The sequence below is a fragment of the Salmo salar genome, chromosome 17, assembly GCF_965601325.2.
Source record: "Salmo salar chromosome 17, fSalSal1, whole genome shotgun sequence".
Classification (NCBI taxonomy): domain Eukaryota; kingdom Metazoa; phylum Chordata; class Actinopteri; order Salmoniformes; family Salmonidae; genus Salmo; species Salmo salar.
In genome coordinates, this window is record NC_138307.1 from 7,555,289 (window position 1) to 7,576,803 (window position 21,515).

At 43.4% G+C, this 21,515-nt stretch overlaps 1 protein-coding gene across 7 annotated transcripts in view; it reads left to right on the forward strand.

The window, feature by feature from the left end:
• LOC106575210 (double-stranded RNA-specific editase 1) overlaps positions 1–21,515 on the forward strand; it is a 67,077-nt gene that overhangs the window by 8,325 nt on the left and 37,237 nt on the right. For 2 of the 7 annotated variants that reach the window (XM_014151559.3, XM_014151564.3), the window contains exon 2: positions 3,568–3,654. The exons of 2 other annotated variants lie outside the window; for them this stretch is intronic. The gene's annotated coding sequence lies outside the window, so the exon portion shown is untranslated. Of the gene's footprint in view, positions 1–1,943; positions 2,108–3,567; positions 3,655–21,047; positions 21,385–21,515 lie in introns of those variants that run through there. 3 more of the 7 variants (XM_014151560.3, XM_082963397.1, XM_082963398.1) reach the window with 3 other exon arrangements.

Sequence of the window (21,515 nt, forward strand, 5' to 3'; positions counted from 1 at the left end):
CAAGCAAAGGAGTGTCCTGCACCCCCCTCCCTCCGTAACACGGAGCCAGTGCTGTTCACTTCCCGTCTGTCCCCTGTGTTATTATTCTAACACAGGGGTCGTGCCCGCGTCGGTAAGATGGTGCTGTGGTCCTTTAATGATTCATAACCGGTCTCTTTAATAGAGATAGTGAACAGGCCGGAAGACTGTGTGTGTGCGTGCGTGCGTGCGAGCGAGCAGGCCAGGAGACTGTGTGTGTATGTATGTATGTGCGTGCGTGCGTGCGAGCGAGCAGGCCGGAAGACTGTGTGTGTGTGCGTGCGTGTGCGTGCGTGCAGTGCCATGCGTACGAACAGTGCCGTGAAGACTGTGTGTGTGTGCGTGCGAGCGAGCGAACAGGCCAGGAGACTGTGTGTGTGTGTGTGTGTGTGTGTGTGTGTGCGTGCGAGCGAGCGAACAGGCCAGGAGACATGGTGCTCATTAAACAGGTCCGGCACATCCCTCTCAGATCAACACTGTGTGATTCCCTAGCATCTCAGCAGGTGTTCCTCACACTGTTTGTGTATGTGCGTGCATGCCGTTGTGTTTGTTTGTGATGGGAGTGTGAATAAGAATAAACAATGCAAGACATGCATGTGAAAATTCCTGCTATCTGTATACTGTATATCACGTGTGGTGTAAAGCTGTTAGCAAATGATCCTCAGTATGGTCTCCCTACAATTCAGTCTCAGCAGTCTGGTCTGGCCTCTCTCTCTCTCTTTTTCTCTTTCTCGCTCTCTCTCCCTCTCTCTTTCTCTCTCTCTCGCTCCCTCCCTCTCTCCTGTATCCATCCCTGTCTTTTTCTCCCTCCCTATCTCTCTCTCTCCTCTCTCTCGCTCTCTTTCTCTCTCTCTCCCTCACTCTTTCTCTCTCCCTCCCTCTATCTGTCTTCCTTTCTCTCTCTCTCTCTATCTTTCTCTCTTTACCTCTCCGCAGCGCTGACTGAGAAGATGAAGTATTATGGGCTAGGCCAGCTGGATCCTTTGTGACAAGGGGAGAGCGATGGCCCCCTGTTCTGTACAGATCCCTCCCAGCTGCCCCTGCACTTGTAGCCATTCAGCCTCAATGAATTATATATGATGTTGGGCTGGTATTAATAAGGCCTTTGAGTCTGTGGCAGGCTGCTTGTCTGGCCCTCCTGTTTTCAACAGACAGTGTATGGTATCAGAGGACATGTTGGTTGATGTATCCCCATTACAGGGAGATGAATGGCTGATAAGACACCGCTATCTACACTCTTAGAAAAAAGGGTTCCAAAAGGGTTCTTTGGCTGTCCCCATAGAACCCTTTTTGGTTACAGGGAGAACCCTTTTGGGTTCCACGTAGATCCCTCTGTTCAAAGGGTCCTACCTGGAACCAAAAGGGTTATTCAAATGGTTCTCCTTTTGGGGACAGCCGAAGAACCCTTTTTGTTCTAAAGAGTGAACCTCTGAGACTGGTTCCGCTCGAGGTTTCTTCCTTCTAGGGGAGTTCTTCCTTGCCACTGTGCTAGTGCAGGGCTACATCCATCATGCTCAGTTCGAGAGCGGTGGAGAGATGTAGGTCACCGTGACCGGGACTGTACCGTGGGACTGGTGCAGTGTCGTCACCACTGCAGGTCAGGTGCAGTGCAGTGCAGTGCAGAGCCGGGTCAGGTTGAGTGCCCAGCTGGCGGCTCCGTTTCCTGGGAGGTTATCAGCCAGGAACCCCCTACCTCCACCATAGAGCCACGGAAGGTGATTGACTGACACAGTAGCACTACCAGAAAAGTTAGGCAACACCTTCTCATTGGCTCCAATGCAATACATGTAATAAATAACAATCACCGATTGGACAGCGAAGCTGTCTTCATCACGGTCCCATCGCCAGCCAGTCTCTGATTGGGCTTGCTGCTCAACAAAGTAGAACATTGGTATTTTGTTTGCCGCTAGTCTGACCCGTCAGCGCTGTACTGGCATCACGTCGGCAAAGAGAGTAGTAGACCCACTGGACTTGGCGATTGTGTGTCTGTATGTTCCATCAAATCCTAATCTGGACCTGGAAGTCAGTTCCACTGCTTTTTTCCATTCTTCCCCTCTAATCAGGGACTCATTTAGACCTGGGACATCAGGTGGGTGCAATTAATGATCAGGTAGAACAGAAAACCAGCCGTACTTCGGACCTCCAGGGTACGATGTGAACACACCTGCTCTAGGTCTTATATGTGGTGATGAGCAATGTTCCCTCTAAACTGCCCTGCAGTAGAAATGTCAGCAGCAGGAGATTGAACTTTTACCCTGTAACATGCTGACCACACGACGCGAGCGTCGCAAAATAAATGTACACGTACATGTTATGCGCTTGTTTTGAGATCAAAGCGAGAGCTGCAATGTGCCACGTGCACATTTTGTTTATCCTATGCTAGTTAGTGAGTGATTAGCCCAGTTATGGATAATTTGTAGTCAGCAATAGAGGAGTGATTGCTTCCTACAAGAGCACAAAATGTGTACAGTGCTAGACATTTTTGAATACGGCTTATATTTGTCTTAAAGGGGCAGTGTTGTATTTTGAGGCAGGCTAGAATAAGCTAAGAGGGTAGCATCATTTGTCTGATTCTCTGTAATAATGGTCAAGTGGTTTCTTGCGTCGAACGACACAACAACATTTTCAGTCACCTCCTTGTCTGAAGGACAAGTGGATAAACAGGTTCATGTCCAGCCCTGCATTTTCTGTTTTTCAAAAGCCTCATGGAATGTAGGCCTACATTGAACACCACACGTTGGCTGCTACTGTAGTCTGAATGATAGAACAGCTATTTCCAAGTTATGGGAAGCATTTTCTCCATTGTTTTTGATGGTAGGCCACTCTGGTAGGCCTACAGTAGCCTACTTGGCCACTGTCAAAACTGTAACTAAAAGCGGGTACAGCCTCAGTGTTCACAGTAAACACACACTGGAATTTGCACAGACTTTTCACAACGTTCAAATTTGCGCTCAGCAGACCTGAAATATGCTCAGTGCCGGGAAAAATTAGAGAGAACATTGGTCATGAGTGTCCATCCTGTCCGAAGTGGTTATTTTAGTCCCACTCTACAGACCTGCACTCTCCCTAGTCCCTCCCTCGAGGGGGACGTGAAGTGGCCAGCAGAGTTATCAGAGTATTAGCCTGGCACTATTATCTCATTACCATGCCCCACTTTACCAATCTGTATTAAAACCCTCTTTGACAAACTGAGCTGAGTGAGCCTGGCCACCATGCTTCAGGGCATTACAGATGACCGAGGTTATACCCAGGATTCCCATTGTTCTTTGACTTCTCATACAGATGTAGGATCTTAATTTGATCACTCTTTTGTTGCTGAGTATTTTCCTGCAGCAGGAAATACAACCTTGCCCTAACAAAAAATGTATCAACCCCTACAATAAATGTCAATTCATTATAATTCACATAATAATTCACATTTCCTGTTGCTCCAGGATTATTTTCCTGCTGTAGCAAACTGGCTCAAATTACATTTGTATAGGTCAGTGGCTCTAGTTTAGCTGGCTAATAATGCCGTTTACTTAACATTGCTGTGTTGCTCTTGTACAGGGATGAACTGAACTGGCAGAACAGTGCGTAAACTGATTGATGACCCTTGACCCTGATCTACTTCCTGCTTCTCTTCTCCAAGATACTGTGAGTAACTAAGAAATCATCTGTGGCTTTATGAAGGCTTTTCAGGCCATAAAAATAGAATTCATAACAGTTATTTTCTCTGGTTCAGACTGTGAGGGTCTGAGAGTAAGATACTGTAGCAGTAAGATGGAACGGTGGTTGCTTGGAGATGCTTAGTTGTAGTTACATCATGTCTGTGGCAAGTGCGTACATTTCAGAATGGAGTTCTGTAATTCCATTGTAACTCAACACTCATTGAATAATTGTTGAGGATCTGTTGAAGAGATCGTTTTCCTGCGATGAAGTGAAGAAATCCCTGCTTTTCTGGTTTATGAGAATGTGCCGTCACACAGGGCTTACTTTGATGACGGATTATTTAGACAAATCCGTTGTTGTCTTTGCCCCCTTAGACATGGAAGAGTCTAAATACCCTTGTTTCTCAGTGTTTATACCTCTTAGTAAACCTTCAGGTTGCTCTGTACCCTCCTATAGGTGAGCCGTTTACCTGGTATCACTGTGGTTCAGTACCAGGCTGAAGGCACCACGAGGGTCCCCCACATGACCAGGGTTCCTCTACTCACACACAGGGGCCTTGAGGGCTACCAGTGGCCAGAGCAGCCTCGTATCCCTGTCCCCTTAGTCAGACCAGTGGGACTCAGATGAGAGGGGGAATAGGACACATGACAGGGTAGCGTGCAGCGCTGCTCTGCCCTGTGGGAGAAGGCTAGATTTGCTGAGTCAAACCCTGTCCTCCTGTCCTCTACCTCCCTGCCCCGATTTGGATGGCGCTGAGTCATAGCGCCGCGCCGCACCCCTAGCCCTCTGGCGGGAGGGAGGGAAGGAGAAAGGGAGGAAGGACAGGAGTTTTCGTGTGTGTGTGTGTGTGTGCTGTGTGACGTTACTCAGTGGTGGCCTGAGTTATTATTCTCCACCAACACGCTAACCTGACCGGTCACATTCTCTTGCCGGCTCGTACCTCCAGCTGAAAACGTTGCAGTACAACAAAGGGACCTAGCCTAATGACGTGTTTGTGAGTTATCAGTCCTCTGAATGTCATTTTGGATAAAGCATCCAGCTAAAACGAATAAGCGAATTCTATAGTACGGTAACGTAACCGAAGTTGCGAAGACAAACTGCTTACAGAAGTAGCAATTTGCTTACCGCACATTTCAGTGTCCCGTACAATCATCCTCGAAGAGTGTTGATAGCTTTCTTTTACTGAATGAGGCTAGAAATCTGAGCAAGTCACCACCCATCCATACCAGGTGTTGCTTAAGTGCATGTTTTTCTCCTTTCCTGGTGAGAATTGTGATGAGTGTAGAACACCCTTGACAGCTTAAGTGCTGTGCTTAACTGCCTATGAAACGTATTTCATCTTCCGAGGGATGGGTTCTCATTTTCATTTGGCTACTGCCAGATAACTCAAGGCCATTGGGTGTAAGAACAGGAAGTGCCTCAGGTATCCTCGTGTCAAAGCCACTGGTTGGCTGACTAATATCCCTCTCTGTGTAACATAGGCCTACACAGTCGTTAGCAATAAAGCTCTCTACTGTCTACAATCGTTAGTTTAACGTTCTATTCAGGTTGGTGGTTGAAAAAAACAGCTAGCTGGATCTCATCTGAGCGATTGGCTTCGGACGCCGTCACCCGCTAGTACTTAATGCTGATTGTTAAGGTTCTGACTCTCTGCAGGCTGTCTGGCGAGGACATTACGGATGCTTCTCAGTTTTATCTTCGTCAACATCTGTCACGAGAATGTTCAATCCCAATGATGATAACTAAACAATCATTTAAGCTTTGACCAATTCCAGAAGTTTGTAAGACCCTGGGTTTAATAATAATTAGGCAAAGACTCAGATTCTGCAAAAGGTTTGTGGTTCTTTATTCATGAGAGCTCTGAAGTCAACAAAATGTGAACACAGTCTTTATAACCCCCCCACACACACACACACACCAGTAGGTGGGCTGTATCTTTTTCCACATTCCTAGTTTATCACTATTCTACCAGCCTGGCAGTTTTCTGGCTGTTCCTCTCCTCCCTAGATTAGAGGGGCCTTGGCAGGGCCTCTTTCCTGTCGTAAGTTTACAACCAGGTCATGTGTAGTTCAATTGTCCTTTTGTTTTCTCAACCATATATTTCTCACCCTTAACTTGTCTCACACATACATTTTTGGATTATAGTCTTATAATTCTAATACATTTCACATAGTCTTATAATTCTAATACATTTCACATCGTTAATTACGTTTCAGGGTGGAATTCTTTAGTCATTACTTTAAACATATCAATTCCTTTATCACCATCACACATAGTATTAACACACACACACACACACACACACACACACACACACACACACACACACACACACTCTTTAGTTATTTAGGAATCAACCTTGTGATACTCAGAATGCCTTGTGTTTTTTCTTGGATGCACGCACAATGTTCCAAGAGTAAATAGTAAACTTGGTCGTCAGCCAAAACGTGTCTTCTTCTTGGAACAACACTCTGAGCTAGAGTGGGCGAAGCCATTGTCCAAATGGACATTCAAGCACTCTGATTGGCTGAAAGAAAGGGCCTTTTTTTTTTTACAGTTATACACAAATAAAGCCCTTTTCCAGGTAAACAAATGCAGAACAGGGATCAATAAATCCAAGCCCTCTCACATCAGCACGGTCGTGAAGAAGGCACGGCAGTGCCTCTTCTCCCTTAGATCCTTAGGAACTTTTACAGATGCACAATTGAGAGCATCCTGACTGGTTATATCACCATCTGGTATGGCAACTGCGCCGCCCTCGACCGGAAGACCCTACAGAGGGTGGTGCGGACAGCCCGGCGCATCACTGGGGGTGAGCTCCCAGCCATCCAGGACGTACATGTCAGGTGGTGTCTGAGAGAGGCCTGAAAAATTGCAAAAGACTCCAGCCACCAGAGAGACATGGACTGTTCTCCTTGCTCCTGTCCGGCAGGCGTTACAGGTGCATCAAGGCTCTAAACATCTTCTATCCCCTGGTCATCACAATGTTAATGGCTAACAATTACTGCTCCCCCTCACACCTAAGCTGCTGCTAAAATGATTCTTGATTCCATTTATTCCTACCGCTATGCTGCTGTTCATTAATTATTGATTTCCATTACCATTAGTATCTATCTATCTATCTATTTATCCTGCTACTGGCCACTAGTACTCCTGTTTACATGTATATATTACCATTAGTATATATCTATTTATCCTGCTACTGGTCACTAGTACTCCTGTTTACATGTATATATTACCATTAGTTCCTATCTATTTATCCTGTTACTGGTCACTAGTACTCCTGTTTACATGTATATATTACCATTAGTATATATCTATTTATCCTGCTACTGGTCACTAGTACTCCTGTTTACATGTATATATTACCATTAGTTCCTATCTATTTATCCTGTTACTGGTCACTAGTACTCCTGTTTACATGTATATATTACCATTAGTATATATCTATTTATCCTGCTACTGGTCACTAGTACTCCTGTTTACATGTATATATTACCATTAGTTCCTATCTATTTATCCTGCTACTGGTCACTAGTACTCCTGTTTACATGTATATATTACCATTAATATATTACCATCAGTATTTATATATTCCTGCTACCAGTCACTTTTCATTCCTGTTTATATGTATATATTACCATCAGTATTTATATATTCCTGCTACAAGTCACTTTTCAGCCCTGTTTACATGTATATCCACCTATCATGCCTACACTCACATTCTTGCACACACACACACAGTAACACCACAGATATAACAATGAGACAGATATTTCACCAGATGTACAGTACCAGTCAAAAGTTTGGACACACCTACTCATTCCAGGGTTTTTCTTTATTTTTTGCTATTTTCTACAGTGTAGAATAGTAGTGAAGACATCAACACTATGAAATAACATGTAGTAACCAAAAAAGTTAAACAAATAAAAATCTATTTTATATTTGAGATAATTCAAATAGCCACCCTTTGCCTTGATGACAGCTTTGCACACTCTTGGCATTCTCTCAACCAGCTTCATGAGGAAGTCACCAGGAATGCATTTCAATTAACAGGTGTGTCTTGTTAATTTGTGGAATTTCTTTCCTTCTTAATGCGTTTGAGCCAAACAGTTGTGTTGTGACAAGGTAGGGGTGGTATACAGAAGATAGCTCTATTTAGTAAAAGACCAAGTCCATATAATGGCAAGAACAGCTCAAATAAGCAAAGAGAAACGACAGTCCATCATTACTTTAAGACATGACGGTCAGTCAATGCGGAAAATGTCATGAACTTCGAAAGTTTCTTCAAGTGCAGTTGCAAAAACCATCAAGCGTTATGATGAAACTGGCTCTCATGAGGACCGCCACAGGAAAGGAAGACCCAGAGCTACCTCTGCTGCAGAGGATGAGTTCATTAGAGTTACCAGCCTCAGAAATTGCAGCCCAAATAAATGCTTTACAGAGTTCAAGTAACAGACAAATCTCAACATCAACTGTTCAGAGGAGACTGCGTGAATCAGACCTTCATGGTCGAATTGCTGCAAAGAAACCACTACTAAAGGACACCAATAATAAGAAGAGACTTGCTTGGGCCAAGAAACTCGAGCAATGGACATTAGACCAGTGGAAATCTCTCCTTTGGTCTGATGAGTCCAAATTTGAGATTTTTGGTTCCAACTGCTGTGTCTTTGTGAGACGCAGAGTAGGTGTACGGATGATCTCCGCATGTGGGGTTCCCACCGTGAAGCATGGAGGAGGAGGTGTGATGGAGTGGGGGTGCTTTGCTGGTGACACTGTCTGTGATTTATTAAGAATTCAAGGCACAGTTAACCAGCATGGCTACAATAGCATTCTGGAGCGATACGCCATCCCATCTGGTTTGCCCTTCTGGTTTGCTCTTAGTGGGACTATCATTTGTTTTTCAACATGACAATGACCCAAAACACACCTCCAGGCTGTGTAAGGGCTATTTGACCAAGAAAGAGAATGATGGAGTGCTGCATCAGATGACCTGACCTCCACAATCACCCAACCTCAACCCAATTGAGATGGTTTGGGATGAGTTGGGCAGCAGAGTGAAGGAAACGCAGCCAACAGGTGCTCAGCATATATAGGAAGTCCTTCAAGACTGTTGGAAAAGCATTCCAGGTGAAGCTGGTTGAGAGAATGCCAAGTGTGCAAAGCTGTCATCAAGGCAAAGGGTGGCTACTAATATATTTTGATTTGTTTAACACTTTTTATTGTTACTACATGATGTGTTATTTTATAGTTTTGATATCTTCACTATTATTCTACAATGTGGAAAATAGTAAAATAAAATAAAAACCTTGAATGAGTAGGTCTGTCCAAACTTTTGACTGGTACAGTGTAAATGTGAAGCATCCGGTTGGCGTTTCCGCTCACTACAGTATTGTAGTGAGAGGAAACCCAGTGGCCGGCCGTGGGAGAAGATCGAACAGGATGGATTTTGACCGACATTCTGTTAATTTACTCATCGATGAAACATTTGATCTCAATACAGTTTTCTGTTCCCACATCTACAATCTGTTAAAAACAGAGTGAACTAATCTGTGACTTACCCTTTGCCAAAGTTTCAAAAAAATTGCAAAGGCAAATTGAGTTATTGCACACGTGCACTTCCCAGAGTAGGCAGAGAGTTTCCAATGGAAATATGCAAATACATGCTAGAACGCGCCAATATGATACCCACCTCTTTGCTTGTTCTGCCTACTATGGCTCATTTGTTCCCATTTGAAACGACAGGCTGTGGTCTATCTTGGTTTAGTTATAAAAAACATATTCGCTAACACCCACCACGTACACTTACATACATACATACAGACACTCACCACCACGCACCCACTTATGCTGCTGTCTATACTGTTTACTATTATTATTATTATTATTATTATTATTATTTATTGTGCTACCAGTCACTTTCTCCTAATCCCTACCTACAGTTGTAGTGGGAAGTTTACATACACTTAGGTTGGAGTCATTAAAACTCGTTTTTCAACCACTCCACACATTTCTTGTTAACAAACTATAGTTTTGTCAAGTTGGTTAGGACATCTACTTTGTGCATGACACAAGACATTTTTCCAACAATTGTTTACAGACAGATTATTTCACTTACAATTCACTGTATCACAATTCCAGTAGGTCAGAAGTTTACATACACTAAGTTGACTGTGCCTTTAAACAGCTTGGAAAATTCCAGAAAATGATGTAATGGTTTTAGAAGCTTCTGATAGGCTAATTGACATCATTTGAGTCAATTGGAGGTGTACCTGTGGATGTATTTCAAGGCCTACCTTCAAACTCAGTGCCTCTTTGCTTGACGTCATGGGAAAATCAAAAGAAATCAGCCAAGACCTCCAGAAAAGAAAAACAAGTGTAGACCTCCAGAAGTCTGGTTCATCCTTGGCAGCAATTTCCAAACGCCTGAAGGTTTCACTTTCATCTATACAAACAAAAGTATGCAAGAATAAACACCTTGGGACCACGCAGCCGTCATACCGCTCAGGAAGAAGACACGTTCTGTCTCCTAGAGATGAACGTGATTTGGTACGAAAAGTGCAAATCAATCCCAGAACAGCAGCAAAGGACCTTGTGAAGATGCTGGAGGAAACAGGTACAGAAGTATCTATATCCACAGTAAAACGAGTCCTATATCGACATAACCTGAAAGGCCGCTCAGCAAGGAAGAAGCCACTGCTCCAAATCTGCCATAAAAAAGCCAGACTACGGTTTTCAACTGCACATGGGGAAAAAGATTGTACTTTTTGAAGAAATCTCCTCTGCTCTGATGAAACAAAAATAGAGTTGTTTCGTCTTCCCTGTGGCTCAGTTGGTAGAGCATGGTGTTTGCAATGCCAGCATGGTGTGTGCAACACCAGGGTTGTGGGTTCGATTCCCACGGGGGGCCAGTACAAAAAAATAAAAAATAAATGCATGAAATGTATGAAATGTATGCAATCACTACTGTAAGTAGCTCTGGATAAGAGTGTCTGCTAAATGACTAAAATGTAAATGTAATAATGACCATTGTTATGTTGGAGGAAAAAGGGGAGGGTTGCAAACCGAAGAACATCATCCCCTCCGTGAAGCACGGGGGTGGCAGCATGATGTTGTGGGGGTGCTTTGCTGCAGGAGGGACTGGTGCACTTCACAAAATAGATGACATCACGAGGAAGGAAAATGATGTGGATATATTGAAGCAACATCTCAAGACATCAGTCAGGAAGTTAAAGCTTGGTCACAAATGGGTCTTCCAAATGGACAATGACCCCAAGCATACTTCCAAAGTTGTGGCAAGATGGCTTAAGGACAACAAAGTCAAGGTATTGGAGTGGCTATCACAAAGTCCTGACCTCAATCCTATAGAACATTTGTGGGCAGATTCTGAAAAAGCATGTGCGAGCAAGCTCTGTCAGGAGGAATGGGACAAAATTCACCCAACTTATTGTGGGAAGCTTGTGGAAGGCTACCCAAAACGTTCGACCCAAGTTAAACAATTTAAAGGCAATGCTACCAAATACTAATTCAGTGTATGTAAACTTCTGACCCACTGGGAATGTGATGAAATAAAAGCTGAAATAAATCATTCTCTCTACTATTATTCTGACTTTCACATTCTTAAAATAAAAGTGGTCATCCTAACTGACCTAAGACAGGGAATTTTTACTAGGATTAAATGTCAGGAATTGTGAAAAACTGAGTTTAAATGTATTTGGCTAAGGTGTATGTAAACTTCCGACTTCAACTGTACATATCTACATCAAATACTTCCTCTCTTACTTCACTGGTGCCAGTACATCACTGGGGGTGAGATCCCTGCCATCCAGGACATCTTTATCAGGCGGTGTGGAAGGAAGGCCCGGAAAATTGTTATAGACTCCAACCACACAAGTCATAGACTATTCTGTCTGCTTCCGCACGGCAAGCGGTACCAGTGCATCAAGTCTATCCCCAAGTAATAGGACTAATAAGTAGCTAACAAAATAGCTACACGTACTATCTGAGTTGATTTGTATTTTTGCACTGTCTCTATGCACACTTATAGGGCCCTACATGCTTGCACACTCACTCACTCCGTCACCTGATCACTCACACATAATTTGCACATACGCTACCGTTCAAAAGTTTGGGGTCACTTTGAAATTTCCTTGTTTTCCATGAAAACATACATTTTTTTATTTTACTAGGCAAATCAGTTAAGAACAAATTCTTATTTTCAATGATGGCCTAGGAACAGTGGGTTAACTGCCTGTTCAGAATGACAGATTTGTACCTTGTCAGCAAGGGGATTTGAACTTGCAACCTTTCAGCTACTAGTCCAACACTCTAACCACTAGGCTACCCTGCCACCCCTTAAATGAGTTGCAAAATGAATAGGAAATATAGTCAAGACGTTGACAAGGTTATAAATAATAATTTTTTTTATTGAAATCATTATTGTGTCCTTCAAACTTTGCTTTCGTCAAAGAATCCTCCATTTGCAGCAATTACAGCCTTGCAGGCCTTTGCCATTCTAGTTGTCAGTTTGTTGAGGTAATCTGAAGAGATTTCATCCCATTTCATCCCATGCTTCCTTCCTTCCCACAAGTTGGATAGGCTTGATGGGCACTTCTTACGTACCATACGGTCAAGCTGCTCAGCTGTGCTAACATAATTGCAAAAGGGTTTTCTAATGATCAATTAGCCGTTTAAAATGATAAACTTGGATTAGCTAACACAACGTGCCATTGGAACACAGGAGTGATGGTTGCTGATATATACTGAACAAAAATATAAACGCAACTGCCAGATGGTGAAGTGTGATTCATCACTCCAGAGAACGCGTTTCCACTTCTCCAGAGTCCAGTGGAGGCGAGTTTTACACCACTTCAGCCGATGCTTGGCATAGCGCATGGTGATCTTAGACTTGTGTGCGGCTGCTCGGCCATGGAAACCCATTTCATTAAGCTCCCGACTAACAGTTCTTGTGCTGTCGATGCTTCCAGAAGCAGTTTGGAACTCGGTAGTGAGTGTTGCAACCGAGGACAGACGATTTTTACACGCTTGAGCACTCGGCAGTCCCGTTTCTGTGAGCTTGTGTGGCCTACCACTTCGCGGCTGAGTCGTTGTTGCTCCTCGACGTTTCCACTTCACAATAACAGCACTTACAGTTGACCGTGGCAGCTCTAGCAGGGCAGACATTTGATGAACTGACTTGTTGGAAAAAGTGGAATTCTATGACTGTGACACGATGAAAGTCACTGAGTTCTTCAGTAAGGCCATTCTACTGCCAATGTTTCCTATGGAGATTGCATGGGTGTGTGCACGATTTTATCCACCTGCCAGCAACGGGTGTGGCTGAAATAGCCGAATCCACTAATTTCATATATGGACATGGCTGGACTGCTTTGACAGAACAGATTGAATCCTCACCAACATAACTCTCCTGTCCCTCAGGGATTGACGGTGGATCTACTTCACTGCACCACATGATGGGAGAGCCATTCTCCGTCTCGCTCCCCTCCCTCTCTCCGTCAGTGTGTCAGAGGCCTGTTTGTCTGCTGCCTCCGTTGGCACGACAAGCCCATCCAGTGTGTGTGTAATACAGTGCAGATGTGGGCCATGGCAGCAGACAGACAGATGACATAAATAGTGTCAAGAGCAGTACATTAGCAGATGTTAGCCCCTTCTTCCAGCCTGAGCTGATTCGTGTTGGGTGTGTATGCTGTCCAGACATCTGTCTGTCCACCAGGGATTCTGCTGCTCACTTCAACCCCCTTTCTGATTTATAACACACCACACATGGTATCTGTTCGTCACGATTTCACACTCACTCTTTATGTTTCTGCGTGGTGTGTGCATTTATTAAGTGCTATTTGCACAGCTGTAGGACATTTGGAACTCCAGGTGACCCTTGGAGATGTGGTGGTGTCACCCTGGGGTCTTTTCCTGACCTGCTTGGTAGCCTAATGTACTGCCTGCTTCTACAGGCGTGTCCTTGAGAGTGTTTAGCAGCTGTTAAGTCTGTCCAGAAGAACATTGCATTCCGCCTGCTAGAAAAGCGAAATCAAAAAGGGATAGGGTCTTTATGTTTTATGGTTCTTGGTCCAGGGCCGTGTTTGCATGATTGCTTAACACTCCCAGCAATGGGAGCACATCCTTATCTAGGATCATATTCTATTGTAAATCAATTTGGATAAAAAAAAAGGTATCTGCTAAGTGGCATACATTTTCCAAAGTTAAAGGGTCTATTTGTTTGTGTCCTTAATTTGATCTCTCTTTTGTTGCTGAGAATTTTCTTGCACAGCAGGAAATGCACATTTGTAGTGTGTTAGAGTTTTAAAAAGGCTTCTAAAGTTTGTAATTTCCACTTTGAAATTTCAGATTTGATTTGCCCTAACGGAAAATGTATCAACCTCTACAAAAATGTCTGTTAGTTATAATCCACATAATAATTCAGATTTCCTGTTGCTGCAGGATTATTTTCCCACTGTAGCAAACTGGCTCAAATTAAGACGCTACATCTGTAGCAAAGCAGATTTCATGACCTGGCTCTCAGACAGGGTGAAACCTCCCTTTAATTTCTCTGAGCTTTTCTCTTTACTGCCACTACGGTGAATGAGTCCCCAGAGTACGGTAGAGTTACATGGAGACCGGGACCGCTCGATGCATTGTGTCTCTTACTGCATTAGAAACCATCTGTCTCGGTGGAAGCACTGTTGTTTGTATTGACAGAAGTGAGTCAAATGACTCCAAAGGGACACTTGCCTTTTGATTTTGGTTTTGAGAAGGAGGACAAGTCAGAAGGTATTTATAAAGTGTCTCAGAGTAGGAGTGGTGCCTTTTTAGATCATAATGAATAAGATTATCTGGACAGGGGAAACCTGATCAACATCAGCAATATTCGTCGGCTGCGTTTATAAAGACGGCCCAATTCCGATTTCTTTTTACACTAACCACACTTTTGACCAATCACATCAGATCTTTTCACATCAGATCTTTTTCAGAGCTGATCTGATTGGTCAAAAGACCAATTACTGAAGAAAAAAATAAGAATCAGAATTGGGCTGCCTGTGTAAACGCTGCCTTAGACAGGGTGAATGCAGACCAAGAACTCAGACCTCCCATGCTACGTAATGTTTGTCTGAAGACATTTGTCAAGAGGTCAGGTCAATAGCAGTACCTTGTCTAACCAAGTAGCCCTTTCCTGCAGTCAAATTACCAAATCACCCTCCAGTGGCCTCATAGGTGGAATGTTATTAATACTTTTCATAATTTCATAATTAATAAACAAAACCAAAAATGTAACGCAGAAAATCTGGTGTTTCTAAGTCAAACCATTTTGTTATATTTCAGTCTTCTGTGATGTATATAAAGTGTAATATTGGGATGCAAACTCAAAATGTAATACATTTCAGCTCTATATCTGACATGGTACAGGTGTCTTCTTTTATTGAGTCCATAACCATGTGTGTGAGGTGTAAACTTCTGTTTCATAGTAGATTTATTAAAGACCACCAAGAATCACTCTGTGTGACCCTGATTTAACCCACTGCAGTAAAAGGTTAAAGGTAAAACATCTCCACCAGCTGTGAGGTGAAGAAGAATGTGTACTGTACTCCCTGTCCCTGCAGGGCTTGTTTTTTCCCTGATGCTTGGTGAACTCGGAGAGGAAAGATCACAAGAATACAGAAAGGATATAACACAGAAAGGGGAGATTAACATAAATTCAGAGGCCTGTCTGTGAGGTTTTTCTGGCGTTGTGTAAAATAGCTCTGGGAAGTTGAATAAAAAAGGTTTGCCAAGCTTCAGTTCCCACTGTATTCATTATTCCTGGTATCACAGATTAGGAGTGATGGCTATTAGCCACACCGTTTCCCACCTAATCATTTAAATATGAGCAACCAGGATGTTAAGGCGTTCTGATGCAGTGGGGCGAGCATCCTCTCTCTTGGATCTCCTCTATTATATCTTCAGGGCAGATTATTTATTTCTGTGTGGATTATTTTTCTTTTGCCATCCCCCCACTGCAGGTGCTCATCCTTCATACAGTAGGCCCAGTAATATAATCCCCTGAATCTTAATCTCCTCTCTTGGAAATGATTTTGGAAAACAGATTAAATGTAGAGAAACCAGGAGAAGCACCATCTGCCCCTGTGGGCCCCACCCTGATAGGAACACGCTGATCTGTGCAATATGGAGATATAGTGCGCAGGGCAGGCATCGCCCTTACTGTGTTGCCTTGAATTGGTTATGGATGTAACCTACACTAAAGGGGTTACCATGATTTTCACAGTAGCTTACAGGCAGCTAGGTGGCAAGTAAAATGTTGTATTTCATATAACAGTACACCTACTGTAATATAAATACGGTATCAAAGCAAGTACTGTGTAATGACACACAGTACAATACTGTAACATTGACTGTATTATACTGTAAAAAAAAGTAAACACTACCTTAATCGGAATGGATGGATGAATGGATGAATGAATGGATGAATGAAATTCATTGAGGGAAGGGTTTGTATTTCATAGTATTTTACTGTAATTACAAGCGATTGGTGCAAGCAGGTTGGCTGCTAGGTAAAGTGTTTAAACATTACACCATATTCAAGAATATTTGGTGGCACTTCTAGAGGACTTAATGAAGGCTTCCAAACTTGCGGCAACTACAGGGCAAAATTTAACAAAAGGACATGGGAAAATGCTCAACCATTTAAGGTTTAAGACTTGCTGCCACTCCATTATGTCCCCTATACAAACTGACGGGGCACTATAACTACACAGGAGTTAAATTGGTACAGCATTCTCACTCACGGGTGCAACAAATATAGCCTCTTACAAGGCATACCTCAAAATATGTTAATGAGACAGAAACAACAAACCGTGCACTCACTAGTGGTCAAAAGGTTTTTGGTGCTACAAAGGTACCGTACGGCACTGTATTCTGTGGGGTTGATTACAGTACCATTGGAAATACAGCAATTCTTTCCCCGCCCACAACATTTTCCCACAATGCACCATAATTTACAGTATGCTGCAGTAAAACATTTCAGAGTTTTTTTACTGTTGATAATACTCAAAATGACTGTATGAATTACAGTTTTCCGTTAGTGTATGAACAATCGATTAGGCATGTATCGTATGTACAGTGGGATATGTATGTAGGCCTGTCCTATGATCATTCCACCAGACATAGTGGTAGTGTATTATCAATGACAATATAATGGTGTTATAGACGCTTTAGAGCGTTGGGCTAGTAACCGAAAGGTTGCTGGTTCGAATACCCGAGCCGACAAGGTGAAACATCTGTCGTTGTGCCCTTGAGCAAGGAACAAACCCTAATTTTCCCTAGAGGCGCTGTTCTACCATGGCTGACCCTATAAAACAACACATTTCACTGCACCTATCCAGTGTATGTGACAATAAAACATATAAATATTTCGTTTTTTACTGTTGCAGCAATGCAGTATGATGGCATTTGATCACAGATGGACAGTCCTTGCATCCATAGCTCTATGAATTTTAGAAGGGTAACATTTTTCCAGTCCCATCCCCTTAAAGAGATTCTTGTATACTTTTTAGCCAGTAGTTCTGAAAGTAGCACTCACGATCCAAAAGTGGTCCCCGAAAGTTGTGTACTACATCATATATGTGCAGATATGTGCACCACATCATTGCTCTTTCTCTTTGCTGTGTCCACTGAGTTGTTGGGCCTGCCCTGCAACCTCATTGGATAACGCTGGGCAGACCTCTTGACAGCTGTCACTTAAATGTGATGGGCTGAAGCTCATTGGCTAGAACTCAAATTGCTAGGGGGCTGGCCAACGTGGGGGAAATGTAGGGAAAATGGCATGGCACAGCTTCAAGAAAACAGTCGCTTTCAAACTAGGGATTTTGTGTCTAATTGAGGTACGACAGTAATTCTGCTCCTAGATTATGCATGTATGAACTACACATTGACAAAATTCAGCCCAAAGCGGGAGGTTTAAAAAATGCTTTCTTAGTCGCTGAAGTACCGGAGCATGTCTTTAATGTTTCTCTCTGCTTGTAAATTAACCTAACATTACATAGGCTACAGTATAAGTTTCACACACCAATATTTAACAGTGAAAAGATCCCGCATTACAATATGTCAATGTAACGTTAATGTAACGTCAATGTAATGAAATAGAAATCGCTTTATACACTGAATCCCATATGTTTAAAAGAGCCACCCCAGACCGCTCAACATTGGGACCGTTCGAAAGCAAAGCACTCTGACAGTGAGTCAACATCACTGGTTGTTGCTCCGTGCTCCATCCTCACTATGGCGTGACAGGAATTTGTTTTGATTCCCATACATGAGTTGTGTTGATGTGATGATGGGCTTGCCCTGCTCATTCAAGAGGCATACAACTGGAAGAGTTTGGACAAGTGCCCAGGAGCGGGAGGGAGCCGTACAGGCCAAGGGGTCGAAACAGACGAGGGAGGAAGTGAACACCCCTCAGGAAGAAGGGGGGGAAAACCCATAGGTTCTTCGTCTCACAATACACACACAATACAATACAATATGTACGTGCATTGTTAACAGCAACCTTCAACCTAACCAAAATGTTTTTCCTCCTCTCATTCACTCTCATTCTGTGGTCTGGTTGTGGACAATGATGGCTCTATCAGCCCTTTACGAGGTCCACGCTCCGAAAGAGACTGTGTGTCACGTGTGCTCCCTCTCCGGCCTCTAGGTCACCAGGCTGCTCGTTATGGCGCACACCTGTCACCATCGTTACGCGCACCTGCACGTCATCCGACTCACCTGGACTCCATCACCTCCCTGATTACCTTCCGTGTATACGTCACTCCCTTTGGTTCCTTCCCCAGGCGTCATTGTTTCTGTTCCTGTGTCATGTCTGTGCGTTGTTCGTGTTTCTTATTTTGTATTACGTTGTGTTTATTCATTAAAACGGGCACTCTCTGAACTTGCTTCCTGACTCTCAGCGCACTCGTTACAGTGTGTGCTCCTCTCAAACATTAGACTGTGGGAATGTTTGTTTTCTCTACATGGTTCAGTGTGGAGATATCCAGTCTTTCTTTTTTTAAATAGAGCTAGAGCAGGAATATTTGCATGTGGCTCCCACAAAATGTGCTTTTTATTATTCTTTTTGTGTCATATTTCCTTGGCCATTAGAAGCACTATGGACTGTAAACTGAACCAATACTCTGTCTAACACCCAGAGTTTTCAATCCATTGTCACTTGTGACCACAGTCTCTCTCTATGCACAGGGAAATTACCCTAAACATCAGGAACCATAAAACATCAAATGGAATCACTGGTGTACCAAATTACCATCAGCACATTTGGTTCTGCCTGAGTAACCTGCCCCATAGCCCTGGAGCCCTCTGGTGTGTGTGTCCCAAATGGCACCCTATTCCCTTTGTAGTGCACTACTTTTGACCAGAGCCACTGGCGCAGCCCCTGAACGGCGTGGGGGCCCACGAGCTCTAGGGGACCATGTGCCTGTCATCGATAGTAAAAAATAAATAAAAAATATCCTCAAAAAAAGTCATTCATAAACCTTTTTCATTTCCATATGCAGTAGGAAGCTAAGTATGTATTTCTTGGGCTTCAAGAATGTGACTGATCAAAGTGCCTCAGGCCTTGAAATAGAAAACATTGATTGAAAGTAAGGGGATATCGGTGAACACATGCCGTGGTAAAGGCTCCGACGGTGCCAGTGGAATGAGTGGAGCTTACTCAGGGGTTCAAAAGCACAGATCAGACCGAGAGCGTTACGCATTGTTCTTAGGTAGAGTTTTAGTTTAGAAAGCGATCTCTCTGCAGAAGTGACAGAATGGTAAAAACAGCTTGATTGCCGTAGCAACATCAGGGAAACTGGGACGATACAGCAGTTCTGAAAACATCTTTAATTGAGCCTCTCGCGTTCTCCTTATTGTCCGGCCTCAACACGTTACGGAGCTTCCTATATAGTTCATCTGGATACAGGACAGGAAATGAATTGGCAGATGGAAACAGATCATCTTTAGTGGATAACAGTTCTTAAGGGCTCAAGCAAATCAAACATATTGGTTTCTGATTAGTATGCTGTTGTATCGCCATTTATTTTTTTGCAATCTGCAATGTTTGAATTTCTAACTTTAATTACTGAACAAGTCATTTCATTAAATCACGGCAGCTTTGCGACACCATGTAAAGCTTCGCAAAATGTTAGGCTTAACATGAGAAAATAATCACCAAATAGGCCTACCAATAAATATTGATCCATTAGTTGAAGTACGCACTCACTGCTGTATGCACTCACTGCTGTAAGTCTCTCTGGATAAGAGCGTCTGCTAAATGACTAAAATGTCAATGTAAAATGCCTAAAGCAAGACTATAGGCTACGTGCCCTGGTACCACAGAAAGACTATCATCGATGTTAGTCTGGCTGACGCATTCTACATTTGTTTTTTATGGGGGGGGGGGGGGGGACTCTAACCTTGCGGGGGGTCAAGACAACTGTGTTACGCCAAAACTAGTGCACTAGGTAGGGAGTAGGATAGGTGCCGTTTGGGACGCAACCCCAGAGCCTCGGAGCGGGTTGGATGTTGAATGGGCTGACTACTCCCCTCTCCCCTGTCCCTAGTCCCTAGAATCATGATGTGCAGGGGGAGAGAAATGATGCAGCTGACACCAGTAACTGATTAAGATGTCAACATATTGACGAGACCTGAATGCAGATAGGCTTGTGAAGCAGGGGGAGAGAGCAGGCAGTTTGCTACGGAGTGCCTTTTCTTCATCACCACTTATCTGCAGATTGCTATCTGTGCAATGCGTGCGAGAATGCTTCCATGGCTTTGTCATGAATAAATGTTTTGAGGAATGACCTGGAATGATCTATGATGAATCGAGGCAAACGAGATTCAGAGCTGTTTAAGTGAATCAATTAATACATTTTGACGTTGAAAAGGCCAAGAGAACACGAGAGCGCGTACTGCTTAAACATCTGAACCATGGCGCAAGCCATTGTGCTGTAAGTGAAGCTGCAGTTTTGGAATGGAGGACCTCGCTAGCATTATTCTGGAGCCGTGAACGCCCACAGCTGTCTGTAGAGGACGTCGTGATGTGTCAAAGGAAGTGTGTCTCTGTGATGTCCAGTAGGCAGCATCTGTGCCCTTGAATTAAATTCAGCTGTTGTGAATAGGATGCACACACACTTATTTTGCTTGATTAGCTACTTAACAAGAGCGCACACTACGTTCGACTTCTTCACCGAACACGAGTGAGGGTACCATGTCACCATAACAATACCCATGCTATGTTCAATCGTTCTTGTTTTCTGATGAATATGGTTCCCTGCACCTACAATTGTCACTTTGACTTTTCAGTTCTGTGTGCTGCCAGAGTACGCTGTAACTGTGTTGATATTGGATAAGGGGAGAGTATAATTCTGTGCAGTCCTTAGTTCATTTCTGGCCTGTCGTTTCAGGTTGGGGTTAGAGGCAGATCCACTGTCAAGGGTCAGACAGACCCTGAGGCACACTGACAAACCAAGCAGTGAGTGGAGTCCATACACTCACCCTCCTGGTGTGTCCACTTCTGATCGTGATTACAGCCCTTCATGTGAACTCTGTTTGTTACAGTGCATTGTCGACAGGATAGAGCACTTACTGAATTACCCTACTGTGGTGTGGGGCTATTCAGTGCTGTGTTGTCAGAGGTTGGGTTCTAATAGAAAGTGTTTGCTTACTAAAAAGGTGAGTAGTTCAAGAGTTCCATCTAGTGGTTGTTTGATGCTACTACATGATCTGTTGATGTGTCCACTGTTACCACAGCCAGAGGACTGCAAAGGCTTGGCAGTTTGAACTATACAGGAGGTTTACATACT